Source organism: Crotalus tigris, unplaced genomic scaffold (assembly GCF_016545835.1).
Source record: "Crotalus tigris isolate CLP2741 ecotype Arizona unplaced genomic scaffold, ASM1654583v1 scf7180000017628.32516253702:7417878, whole genome shotgun sequence".
Classification (NCBI taxonomy): domain Eukaryota; kingdom Metazoa; phylum Chordata; class Lepidosauria; order Squamata; family Viperidae; genus Crotalus; species Crotalus tigris.
The window spans coordinates 603,235-615,304 of record NW_024096523.1 but is presented as its reverse complement, the minus strand read 5'-3'; positions in this window follow the sequence as shown (position 1 = coordinate 615,304).

Sequence of the window (12,070 nt, the reverse complement as noted above, 5' to 3'; positions counted from 1 at the left end):
GCCCCATTGACTCTTCTATTTTTCTCACTGAAACATTCAGGAGGGTTTTTTCCATTGCAAATGACTCTAAAACTAAACATGATTCCTTCAAAGCATCATTCTTAGAGTCTCTTTTAGAAGAAAAGAGTGGATTTACAAAAATTCTGCCTGGGCTTATTGCCATTTAGAACAAATATGCTCCCATGTATATTAGGGGAATGGATTAAAAAATGTTTTTTCTAACATTCTTCCTCTGATCTGGTGAGGAGGCAGGGCTTTTCATTGATAACAGAAACTTTCAGCTGGATCTTTATATGACAATCTCCTACATATCTCAAGCATCTCTATTAACCTCATGTTTGCTTCAAAAATGGAAGGAGCTTTCTTTACACTGAGTCCCTTAATAAGCAAATTATCCTTCTATGGGAGGCATTTTAAGGTTAAATGTTTTATCCTAAATAAAGAAATCCAATCAAGTGCTATATTTTATACTATATAAAAAACCCTCTCAGCACAAATTTTCTATTGCAAATTTAGCAGATTGGAGTGTTTTATGAATTATTCTTTTGACAGATTTGCTGTTTTACAGCAAATTAAATTAGGTCTGAAGTAATCTTCAATCTCTGTATTTTCTCAACATCTTCTAAACCACTGCAGTCCGTGACACATTTAGATTGATGATACAATCAAAGTCTACTTTTCAGCAACGCTGTAAATCAGATGTAGGAAAGACCTAGAGTTAGTAGGTGAAGAAATGCTGCCAATGGAATGGTCATCTGAGAGACAGCACAGCATGCAGCTAGAAAGTGGGAGAGGCAAGAAGAATTGTACTTTCAGACTTGTAAAATTGATATTGGCTTTGCTGGGTAAACCAGATAGGCATCACCACCAGATAAGCTAAATCTACTTTATTGTAAAGCTATATTGAAAGAATCTTGTTCTATAATTGCCCTATTCCAATTGCCATCTTGAGCACACACAACCCTACTGTGAATATACAACAGTACATTCACAGTATCTGCAGTCACATCAAAATCTACAAAATAGTGGATACAGCAATGTGACCCAAGCTTCACCTCTTTTGTATGTGTGTTGGCATCACAGGCACATACAAAAGGGGCAGGGGATGGATCACAATGACATACTTGTTGTCTTACAGATTTTGATCCATAGCCATACCCGCAGACTGTTGCTTTACACAGTCAGATGCCCCCTTCTAAGGCATGAAGATACTGGCCGTTAATATTTACTCAATATCTATTCAAAGAGAAAATATTTTCAAAATAAAAATCTGAAAGTACCATTAACAAACATGAATATTTTGTTTTTCAACCCACACATCTTCATTGTATCTCTAAGAAATAAAGAGACAAGCAATCACATTTAAAACTATGACATCTATCTAAACAAGCTGTAATTAAATTCACTATTAATCAGCGCATTTAAGGCTATACATTTCTGAAGAGGATTTAAAACATCGGCACTTATTCTATAGCTCATTAAGATACATCCTTTCTTATTTAAAATACAATATTAATTTTATGAAATGTAACTGTCATACCCTTGCATATATCATTTGCTTCATTTGAATCCTATGCATATTTATAAGGCATGCATTCTAAATGATTTTAAAGACCAACTTAATAAACTTGCAAAATAGTATTTCTCAATGGATTCCAAATGAAAAATGCATGAGCAACACAACGGGGAAAAGTTTAGCAGTGTTCCTTGCCTGTTCAGGAAATATAAATCTTTTCAGCTATTAAATTTGCTATGCCTGGCAACACAGGTGTGAAGTGAATAGAATACAGACAGAAAGGACCTTGGAGGTTTTTTAGTCCAGCCCCCTGCTCAAGCAGGAGAATCTATACCAGTGGTGGGGAACCTTTTAGAGACCGAGTGCCCAAATCGCAACCCAAAACCCATTTATTTATCACTGTATGCTGGGTGGGTGTGGCTGACTGGGTGGGCATGGCCTCGGTGGTCACAGCCAACTGGGTGGGCGTGGCCACAGTGGGTGTAGCCATCTTGATGGTGTTTGTGTGGAGGGATGCTTGTGGGGTCCGGGCAGGGTTGGGGGAGATCCAGGGGTCTCTGGCGGGTGGGGCGGTGGACCGGAGGCTCATCCTGTGGGGTAAGGAGAGGAGAGGCAGGGCGTGTGTGCTAATTGCTGCGGGGCAAGGCAAAGCAAGGCAGGGGCTGGAGCAGCTGCTGCCTGACACCATCAGCCCCCCCACACACAAAGGCCAGTGAGCGCATGGGGGCCGCCGGTGTCCATCAGCAGCCACAGCCTCCTGCATCATGGCAGCCCTATTGGCGTAAGCGGAGATGGCCCTGGGACGGCCAGAAGGAACCCTCACCTAGTGTAGGTCCTGTCTACAAGGAGGCTCTGAGGGGGGCGGTAGCTGCTGCTGCTCTGACCAGTCAGCCCTGCAGGGAAGCAGAAGGGGCAGCTGGTGCATGAATCTACTGCTTCGTTGGGCTGCTAGTGAGCAGCCGAGGCAGCTCCAGACCCCTGGCTGCCCCTCCACCTCCTGCTTCCCTGCATGGCTGACCAGTCCAAGCAGCAGCAGAAGCCACCCCCATCAGATCCATCAAGTGGATGCCGGGCAAGGGCTTCCTCCCCCCCATAAATCGGTAAGAAGTAAAACCTCTCTTATTACGGCTTAGTTCACAACAATAAAAAAAACCTTTGTTCCTGAGAATTTTTTTCCTAGCAGTCAAGCAGAAGAGCGGAGCCCCGAGGCAAGTGTCCCGGAGCCATTTCCGCCCACGTCTTTCTCATTCTCAATTCTCTTGCCCATGTGTTGTCTGTACCCCACCCCCCAATTGCTCTACGCTTCGCAGCCCAGGGAATGAGACTCACCCCCCCACCTCAGGGCTCCGCTCTTCTGCCTGGTGCTGGCAGCTCCATCATACGCAGCAGCCAGAACAAGAGGCGGGTCGCAGCAGCCCATTAATCTTTTTGCTGCATTAGCGCCCGGGGGCTTGCTATTTCCCCCCCTCCACCCAAAAATCTAGGTTGAGGTGCAAACCCAGCTCATGTGCCTTTGCTCAGGAGGAGCAACTTATTGCAACTTATTATGGTTGTGAACTAAGCCATAATAAGAGAGGTTTTACTTCTCGCCGATTTATGGGGAGGAGGAAGCCTTTACCTGGCCTGGGCGCATCCACTCGCGGATCTGACGGGGGTGGCTTCTGCTGCTGCTCTGACCGGTCAGCCATGCAGGGAAGCAGGAGGAGGTGGAGGGGCAGCCGGGGGTCTGGAGCCACCTCGGCTGCTCACTAGCAGTCCGTCAAGGCAGATTTGCGCACCAGCTGCCCCTTCTGCTTCCCTGCAGGGCTGACCAGTCAGAGCAGTAGCAGAAGCCACCCCCGTCAGATCCATCGAGTGGATGCACCCAGGCTAGGCAAAGGCTTTCTTCTGGCTATCCCAGAGCAATTTCCACCCGTGCCAATGGGGCTCTGTGGCCAGTCCGCCATTATGCAAGACAGCCAGCATGCTGTGGCTGCTGACAGACACCGTCGGCCCCCATGCGCTTGCTGGCTTCTGTGTGTGGGGGCCAATAGTGTCAGGCAGCAGATCCGGAAGCGAAACTCTGCCGACCATCCTTGTGCTGGCGGCAGCGATGGGGGGGGGGTAGGCAGGATCTGGCATGCGGGCACCCTTTGCTGCTACTGCCGCACATTGTCCCACATGTGCCTCCGGATGGGGAGGGGAGGGCATCTGCCACAGCTCACCTTCCCCCACCACTGCCCCTACCAGCATGAGGATGGTCAGCACAGCTTTGCTTCCAGATCTGCGGCCGGCTGGGCTTGGTGATGCAGGGATCACCGCCTCCTCCTCCTCCTGCTTCTCTGTGTGGTTGGCCAGTCAAGGGGCTCAGAGCAGCAGCCGCCATCCCTGTCAGAGCCACCCTGTAGGCAGGACCCGCACCAGGTGAGGGCTCCTTTCCGGCCGTCCCAGGGCTGTCTCCACTCACGCCGTTAAGGCTGCACTGAGGAAGGCAGATGGCGGCTCACTCACTCTCCCACGAAAACTGCTCCTTTTATATGTTTCCTCACCCTGCCCAGCTCTTGCAGCTATTCCCGGACTGTGCATGTGTGGAGAGGGGAAGGGGAGGAGCCCAGAAATGGCATGTGTGCTCACAGGGACGGCTCTGCATGCCACCTGTGGCATGTGTGCCATAGGTTTGCCACCACTGACCTATACCATCCCAGACAGGTGATTGTCTACTCTCTTCTTTAAAATCTCTAGTGATTGAACGCCCACGATTTCTGGAGGTAAGCTGTTGGTTAATTGTCCTCACTGTCAGGAAGTTTCTCCTTAATTCCAGGTTGCTTCTCTCTTTAATCAGTTTCCAACCATTATTTCTCGTCCTTTTCTCTGGTGCTCTGGTGAACAACGTGACCCCCTCTTCCTTGTGGCAGCCCCTCTGATACTGGAATACTGCTATAATGTCTCCCCTCTTTCTTCTTTTCTTTAGACTAGCAAAACCCAAGTCCCGCAGCTTTCTTCATATGTTTTAGTCTCCAGGCCTTTGATCATCTTAGTTGGTCTTCTCTAAAATTTTTCCAAACTCTCAACATCTTTTTTGTGATATGGTGATCAAAACTGGCTGCAGTATTCCAGATGTGGTCTTACTAGATTTTATAAAGCGGTACTAATACTTTGCATGATCTTGATTTTAGGCCAGGATTGTATTAGTTTTTTTGTTGCTGCTGCACACTGCTGGCTCATAGTCAAGTGTTCGTCCACTAGGACTCCAAGGTCCTTCTCACAGTTACTGTTTTTAAGCCAGGTTCGCCCAATCTGTACTTGTACCTTTGATTTTTCCTGCCTAAATGTAAAACTTTGCTTTTCTCCACATTGAAACTCATTTTGTTGGATAGGGCCCATTGTTCAAGTTTGTCAAGATCTTTTTGGATACTGAGTTTGTCTTCTGGGGTGTTGGCTACTCCTGTCAGTTTGGTGTCATCTGCAAATTTGATGAATTCCCCTTCAATTCCCTCATTTAAGTCATTAATGAAGATATTGAGGAGTACTGGGCCTAAGATGGAACCTTGTGGTATCCTATTGCTTACTTCTCTCCATGTGGATGTACTGCCATTAAGGACTACTCATTGAGTACAGTTTGCCAGCCAGCTACAGATCCATTTGGTGGGGATGTTGTCTATTCCACCTTTTTCTAGCTTATCAAGGAGCAGGTTGTGCTCTACTTTATCAAGTGTCTTACTGAAATCTAAGTATATTACGTCCACAGCATTTTGCTAGTCTACTAGTTTAGTCACTTTATCAAAGAATAAAATAAGATTGGTTTGGCATCTGTTTTTAACAAACCCATGCTAGCTACTAGTTATGACTTTGTTTGCTTCTAATTGTTCGCAGATCTGCTTTTTGATTATCTTTTCTGGGATCTTCCCAGGTATTGATGTTAAACTGATTGGTCTGTAGTTTCCTGGGTCCGTTTTTTTCCTTTCTTGAAGATGGGAACCACATCAGCCCTTTTCCAATCCTCAAGTACTTCCCCAGTGCTCCAGGATTTATGAAAGATGTGGTGCAATGGTTCTGAGATAACATCTGCCAGCTCTTTCAGAACTCTGGGATGAAATCTGTTGGGTCCCAGTGATTTATACTCGTCAAGGTCAGATAGATGTTCTCTTATCATTTGCAGTGGAGTTTTTTTTGGTATGTTGGGCTATAGTTTCTTTTTGTGTGAAGACTGATGCAAAGTATGAGTTAAGCATCTCTGCTTTCTCCCTGTTGCTTGTTATTTCCTTGCCATCTTCTCTCTTTAGTGGGCCTACAGTTTCCTTGATTTTTTTCTTGTTATTAATATGTTGGAAGAAACTTTTTTTTATTATCCATGATTTCTGTTGCAAGACTTTGTTCATTCTGAGCCTTTGCTTTCCTGACTTCATCTTTTCATGTTCTGTCTGCTGATAATCAGCCTTAGTTATGTGCCCCTCTTTCCATTTTTTTGTGTTTGTCCTTTTTGTCTTTCAGTTTGTCAGAGAGATCTTTGTGTAGTCATGCTGATTTCTTCTTGAATTTCTTGTTTTTCTTTTTCAGTGGTATTGTGCTGGTCTGGGCTTTTATGATCGCATTTTTGAAAGTTTTCGTGCTTCTTGGGTTATTTTCCGCTTTAGGATTTTCATCCATGTGATCTTTCCTAGGTTCTCTGATTGCTTAGGTGGCCTGTAACATACACCTATGGCAATGTCACTTTTTTCTCTTTTATATTGACCCATATACATTCTGGAGAGATTTTATCTTTGATCATGTGCATTTTTGTAGATATGTAGTGTTCTCTTATATATAGTGCAACTCCGCCTCCTCTTTTTGTAGACCTGTTTCTTTTGAACAATTTGTATCCATCCATCATTCCATTCCATTCATCGGTTTCGTCCCACCAGGTTTCTGTTATACCAACTATGTCATACCTTCCGTATTCTATTGCTTCTAGTTCACCATTTGTTCCCCAAGCTTTGAGCATTTGTATATAAGCATTTAACACTTTTATGCCTGTCCATAGGTATGCTTTCTGCATCTCTTGATTGTGTTTGAGTTTTTCTTTTTTCCTCATCACTACCTACCTCATTGTTTGATATGTTTTCTTGGGATTTGTGATTGGTTTTCGGTTCTAGAGATTCTAGAGATTGGTGACCCTTCCCCCTCAGTTTTATTTTAAAGCCTTCCTGATGAGTTGGGCCAGTCTTTTTCCAAGTACATTTTCCCCTGTTTTCATGAGGTGCAGCTCATCCCTTGCCAAGAGTCCTTCACATAGGAAATGCAGTCCCTGATCCAGGAAACCAAAAAATTTTTGGTGACATCAACCCTTTAGTCAATGGTTTATTTCTAAAATTCTTTTTTCCCTCAATGGGTGTTGGCCTTTTGTTGGGAGTACTGATGAGAACACTACTTGTGCTCCTAGCTTCTTAACTGTATTGCCTAGTTGTTTGTAATCTCTCACTATTGTACTCAGGTTGTTTGTTGTGTCATCCATCCCAATGTGGAGAAGGAGGAAGGGGTAGTAATCTGTAGGTCTAATTATTTTGGTTAGGTTCTCAGCCACATCTTTGATTTTTTTCTCCAGGGAGACAACATACCTCCCTGGATTGTATGTCTGGTCTGCAGATGGATGATTCTGTTCCTTTGGGGATAGAATCTCCTATTACCAACACTTGCCTTCCTTTAGGGGGGCTGCAGTCTGGGGTGCTTTTCTATGTATCTCAGGTGTGTTTGTTGATGTGGCTTTTTAAAGGGATATTTGAAGAGACATTTTTAGGGATATTTGAAGTTGTTTTTTTTGCTAGGCATGTTTTCTTTGAAGGGGAAGTTGTGGGTCTGCGTGTTTCCATCCAAGGGGAGAAATCAATTGTTCAGTTTTAATGGGGCTGCTTCTGGTTGTGTAGGATTGGGCAGGAGTTTGTTTGTTGTATGCTGTTTCTTTCTTTGAGTATTGTTTCCTTCTCTGTGTGACATACCTCCATTTGTCTTCCTCCAAGGATTTATCAGTAGGATCAAATCCTCTGGGAGTTATTTGTTCGTTATTTGTGTCTTGAAAAGTACTTGGTTTGGATGAAAGACTCAGTTATGTCAGGATTTTTTTGGGGGGGGGGATTCCAAATTCACCACTGCTATAAAATAACAACATGTAAGACTTTAAGCTTAACTGAGAGAGTAACCCTGGATGGTTTAGAAGACTGTCCCTCGCTGTCTGAGACAGTACACACTTCAGTTCATTTCACTGGTGGTCCCAGTGGAATCTTGTTTGTGACTTGCAAACACTTATATTTTGTGTTCAATGGTGGTAGTAAGTTGGGATTACCTGTACAATACTCACAACTTAAAAAAAAAACTTATCTGAAGATATATAGTTAGCTCTAGCCTTTCAACAGAATTTTTATTAAGTTATAGGAAAATTAGTTGTTATAATTTTATATGGGCAAGGCTTTTTTCATTTGTTGCTTTTTCAAAACATAGTTTTATACTTTATACTTTTAATTTTTTGTTTATACATTACAGTAATAAAATTAAAAAGAATACAATTAAGATATGACTAGTTTAAGAGATTTAAGATGCCAATTAGATATTGAAATGTATTTTGACCCACTTTAAGATGGTAGGAATTTAGTTTAAAAAATATACAGTTGCTAACACTTGCAGATGAAGAAACTCTTGAAGATGTTGCCTATTTGAAAAATAATAATCTGTCCATTGACTACCAATTTAAAAAGTATTTTTTAAAATAGGATTATTACACTAAAAAGCAAGAAATAAAAAGGAACAAAAACAAAACTGTGTATGTGAGCAACTGACATTAGTTCACTATGACTGCACACCATCTGTGATTTAATTTATTGCAGAAAAAAAAGAATAGACATGAGTTGGCATATTCCTTTCCTTTCCACTAAGTGTCACTCTAATACTTGGGAAAGTATTATTGTAAAGCAACAATAATTCCTTATTGATTTAGATGATCTTCCTTTAGAGAATGAGAACTTGATTGTTGTTTTATATAAATGGATTACAATTGATAATTTGTCAATGATACTCAAATGACAATTTTATAATATTCATAATAATTTTATAACACTTATATGGCATAGTCTGTTGTATACTAATATAACATCAAGCTAACAGTTATATGCTATGATGGCTGAGTTTAGGGGGTTGCAATTCATACACTTTGAGAACACCAGGATGGGGCAGGGAACACTAATGTTTGAATTAAAATTAAAATCAATGATTAAAGTGTATCGTTTAGTGTACAATATCAATAGATCACTATAAATACAATATTGTTAATGCACATTTTTTCTGAAAACGTAACAGTTCTAACGAAGGGAGAATCCCACTTCCCTAAAAACTGGGAATCAAACCAATGTACAATGCACTGATGATGTTACCTAGTTTGGTAATGAAAGGATGAGGATGAATTAACCATCACTAGCACCCACTACATCTCATCTCCTAGACAGCTTTGACCAACCACGAGGGTTGGTCAAATTTAATTCACAGGAGGTTGCACTTGCAGTTTCAAACACCCTGTCTACTTCCTCAAGAAAACTATGTCTAATATGTCCCTCCTGCTTTGAGTAGGACCCTGGTGGCCATGAACTTCTGAGTTGCTTTTGAGGCCTGTCCTGGGGGCGGCAAATTCAAGTCCCCTAAGACTATCAGTCTGGGGAATTTCACAGACAACTCTTGAGATGGCCTTCAATATCTCAGGTAGGAAGGTTGTTACGTAGTATAGAGGTTGGCACAGTAGCAACAATCTCAACTCAATCCAACAAACCTAGTTTCAGAAACAGAATCTCATAACCTGCAATTTGTGCAGCAATGTCCCTGAAGACCAACAGACTCCCAGATGACAACTGCTATTCCCCTCCAGTTGCCCTGGAACTTGGCTGTTGCCATACCCTGTATTTGGCAAGGCACATTTCAGAGAGAGCCTAACTGGATCTCGGTAATGCATACCAGATTGGCAGTTTAACTTGGCATTAAATGGAAATGCTCTGCTGGAAAGAGAAATTGCTTCCATGTACACAAGGCAATCAAAAGATGTTTTTGGAAAGATTAGTGTTGAAGAAGGGTTGACACTGTAAATTAGCTATTGCTTTGCGTGTTTCCTTAGTAATGATTCATTACCAAGGAATACTGACAAAATACATCTTAAAAATACATTCCTGGAATTCATCAGTTATTTGCATAATCTCTTTTATAATATCTTCTCAAGAGCTCTGATATTAATAAACTGGCATTAAACTCTTGTTGAGACAAGTAATTCTAATACACAAGAATTTGGCTGCTCAGAATTCAGATTGTTTTTGCTTTTTATCTGCAATCAGATGTCTGCATCAGGTGGAGTCAGTCAATGGATTGGCATTTTGTATCTTAGTGAACTCCGGAAGTGCAAAAACTTCTACAATTCCCAGCTAATAATGATAACATTGGCCAATTTTTATTTATAACTGATGTAAAAAAGATTGAAAGCTACTTTTTAATATCTTTTTTCTCTTCTCTTTTTGCTACTGTTTTTCTTTTTGCATCTTTAATTTTTTCTTTCCCTGTCCCCCCCCCTTTTTTTTTTTTGCTCTATTGTATTTTGTATTAGTCTTACTCTTGTGTTTCAAATTTTCAGCAAATCATGTAATTAGTAATAGTAGTAAAGTTGGAAGGGACCTTGGAGGTCATCTAGTCCAACCCCCTGCTCGGGCAGGAAACCCTACACCATTTCGGACAAATGGCTGTCCAGTCTCTTCTTAAAAACTTCCAGTGTTGGAGCATTTACTGCTTCTGGAGGCAAGCTGTTCCACTGATTAATTGTTCTCACTGTCAGGAAGTTTCTCCTTAGTTCTAGGTTGCTTCTCTCCTTGATTAGTTTCCACCCGTTGCTTCTTGTCCTGCCTTCAGGTGCTTTGGAAAATAGCTTAATTCCCTCTTCTTTATGGCAGCCCCTGAGATATTGGAATACTGCTATCATGTCCCCCCTTGTCCTTCTCTTCGTTAAACTAGACATACCCAATTCTCGCAACCGTTCCTTATATGTTTTAGCCTCCAGTCCCCTAATCATCTTTGTTGCTCTTCTCTGTACTCTTTCTAGAGTCTCAACATCTTTTTTACATCGTGGTGACCAAAACTGGATGCAGTATTCCAAGTGTGGCCTTACCAAGGCATTGAAGAGTGGTATTAATACTTCACGTGATCTTGATTCTATCCCTCTGTTAATGCAGCCTAGCACTGTGTTGGCCTTTTTGGCAGCTGCAGCACACTGCTGGCTCATATTTAAGTGATTGTCTACTAGGACTCCGAGGTCCCTCTCACAGTTACTACTATTGAGCATGGTGCCACCTATGCTGTACTTGTGCATTTGGTTTTTCTTGCCTAAATGTAGAACCTTGCTTTTTTCACCATTGAATTTCATTTTGTTAGTTAGTGCCCAGTGTTCAAGTCTGTCCAGATCCTTCTGTATCTGAAGCCTGTCTTCTGGAGTGTTGGCTATTCCTGCCAGCTTGGTGTCATCTGCAAATTTGATGAGTTCCCCATCAAAGGAAAAAAAGAATAGAAAGATTACAGCTGGCACTATTTTCTTAATTTTTAAAACATAATAAATTGAACCAGTCCTAAAAAACCCTTTTACAAGTGCTGTTACCACTGTGCAATTCAATGTGGGCAATTGTCAGAAAAATCTATTAATATATCAGCTTATATCATCAAGTATTAATTATAGTTAAAACAGTTCTGTATATATGATAATATATACAGGGCCACAGGACAGCAACTGTAGGATTTGTGCTTTATTTTTTGAGAATAGTTCAAATTCACTTAGACACTGAGATTGGCAGTGTATACATTTGATTAACAGATTAATATTACACTCCCACAAATAATTGTTGAATTAGTCAAGCCTGTCAGCTCAGTACTGCAGTCCATGAATATGAGAATCTGAGTTCCTTATTTTTGATTCTCAACAGAAATATTTAACAATTCCCTAAGTGAATTTAACAGCATAATTCATGAGTTTTCAAATGCAAAAAACAAGCAAACTGACTGCTACTTATTTATTGTTTGATGTATTTATGTAGAGCAGGATTTTCATATCACATTACAATGAAAAGGAAGAACAGAAATCGTTCTGATGTTGCACCAGAGAAAAGGATCCAACTCTGCAATGTTGCTCCCACGCAGATTTCTGATCAACAGAAGCAAAACATTTATTTCTGTAACATTTTTTGTTTGTTTGCAAAGAAATGACAGTCAATGCACAGCACTTTTTACATACAGAACTGACAGGGTTGTTTTTAATTAAAATGATTGGGATACTATTTGAAGCTCATTCTCATTAGTTTTGATTCCAAATTTCAACTCGTACTTTTTAAATTGTAACTCATTACTTTAAAAGTTATATAATTCTACCCTTTTTTATCTATTTTTCTTCTTTTTTCTTTTTTTACTTAACCTTACATTTATTTCTTCCTTTTTTCCTTCTTGCTTTTAGTTTGCATTTTTACTTGTTTTTGAAACCTTTCAATATTGTTTTTAAAAAAGTTCTACTTGTGTTTTTCAGTATAAAGTTATTTCTCT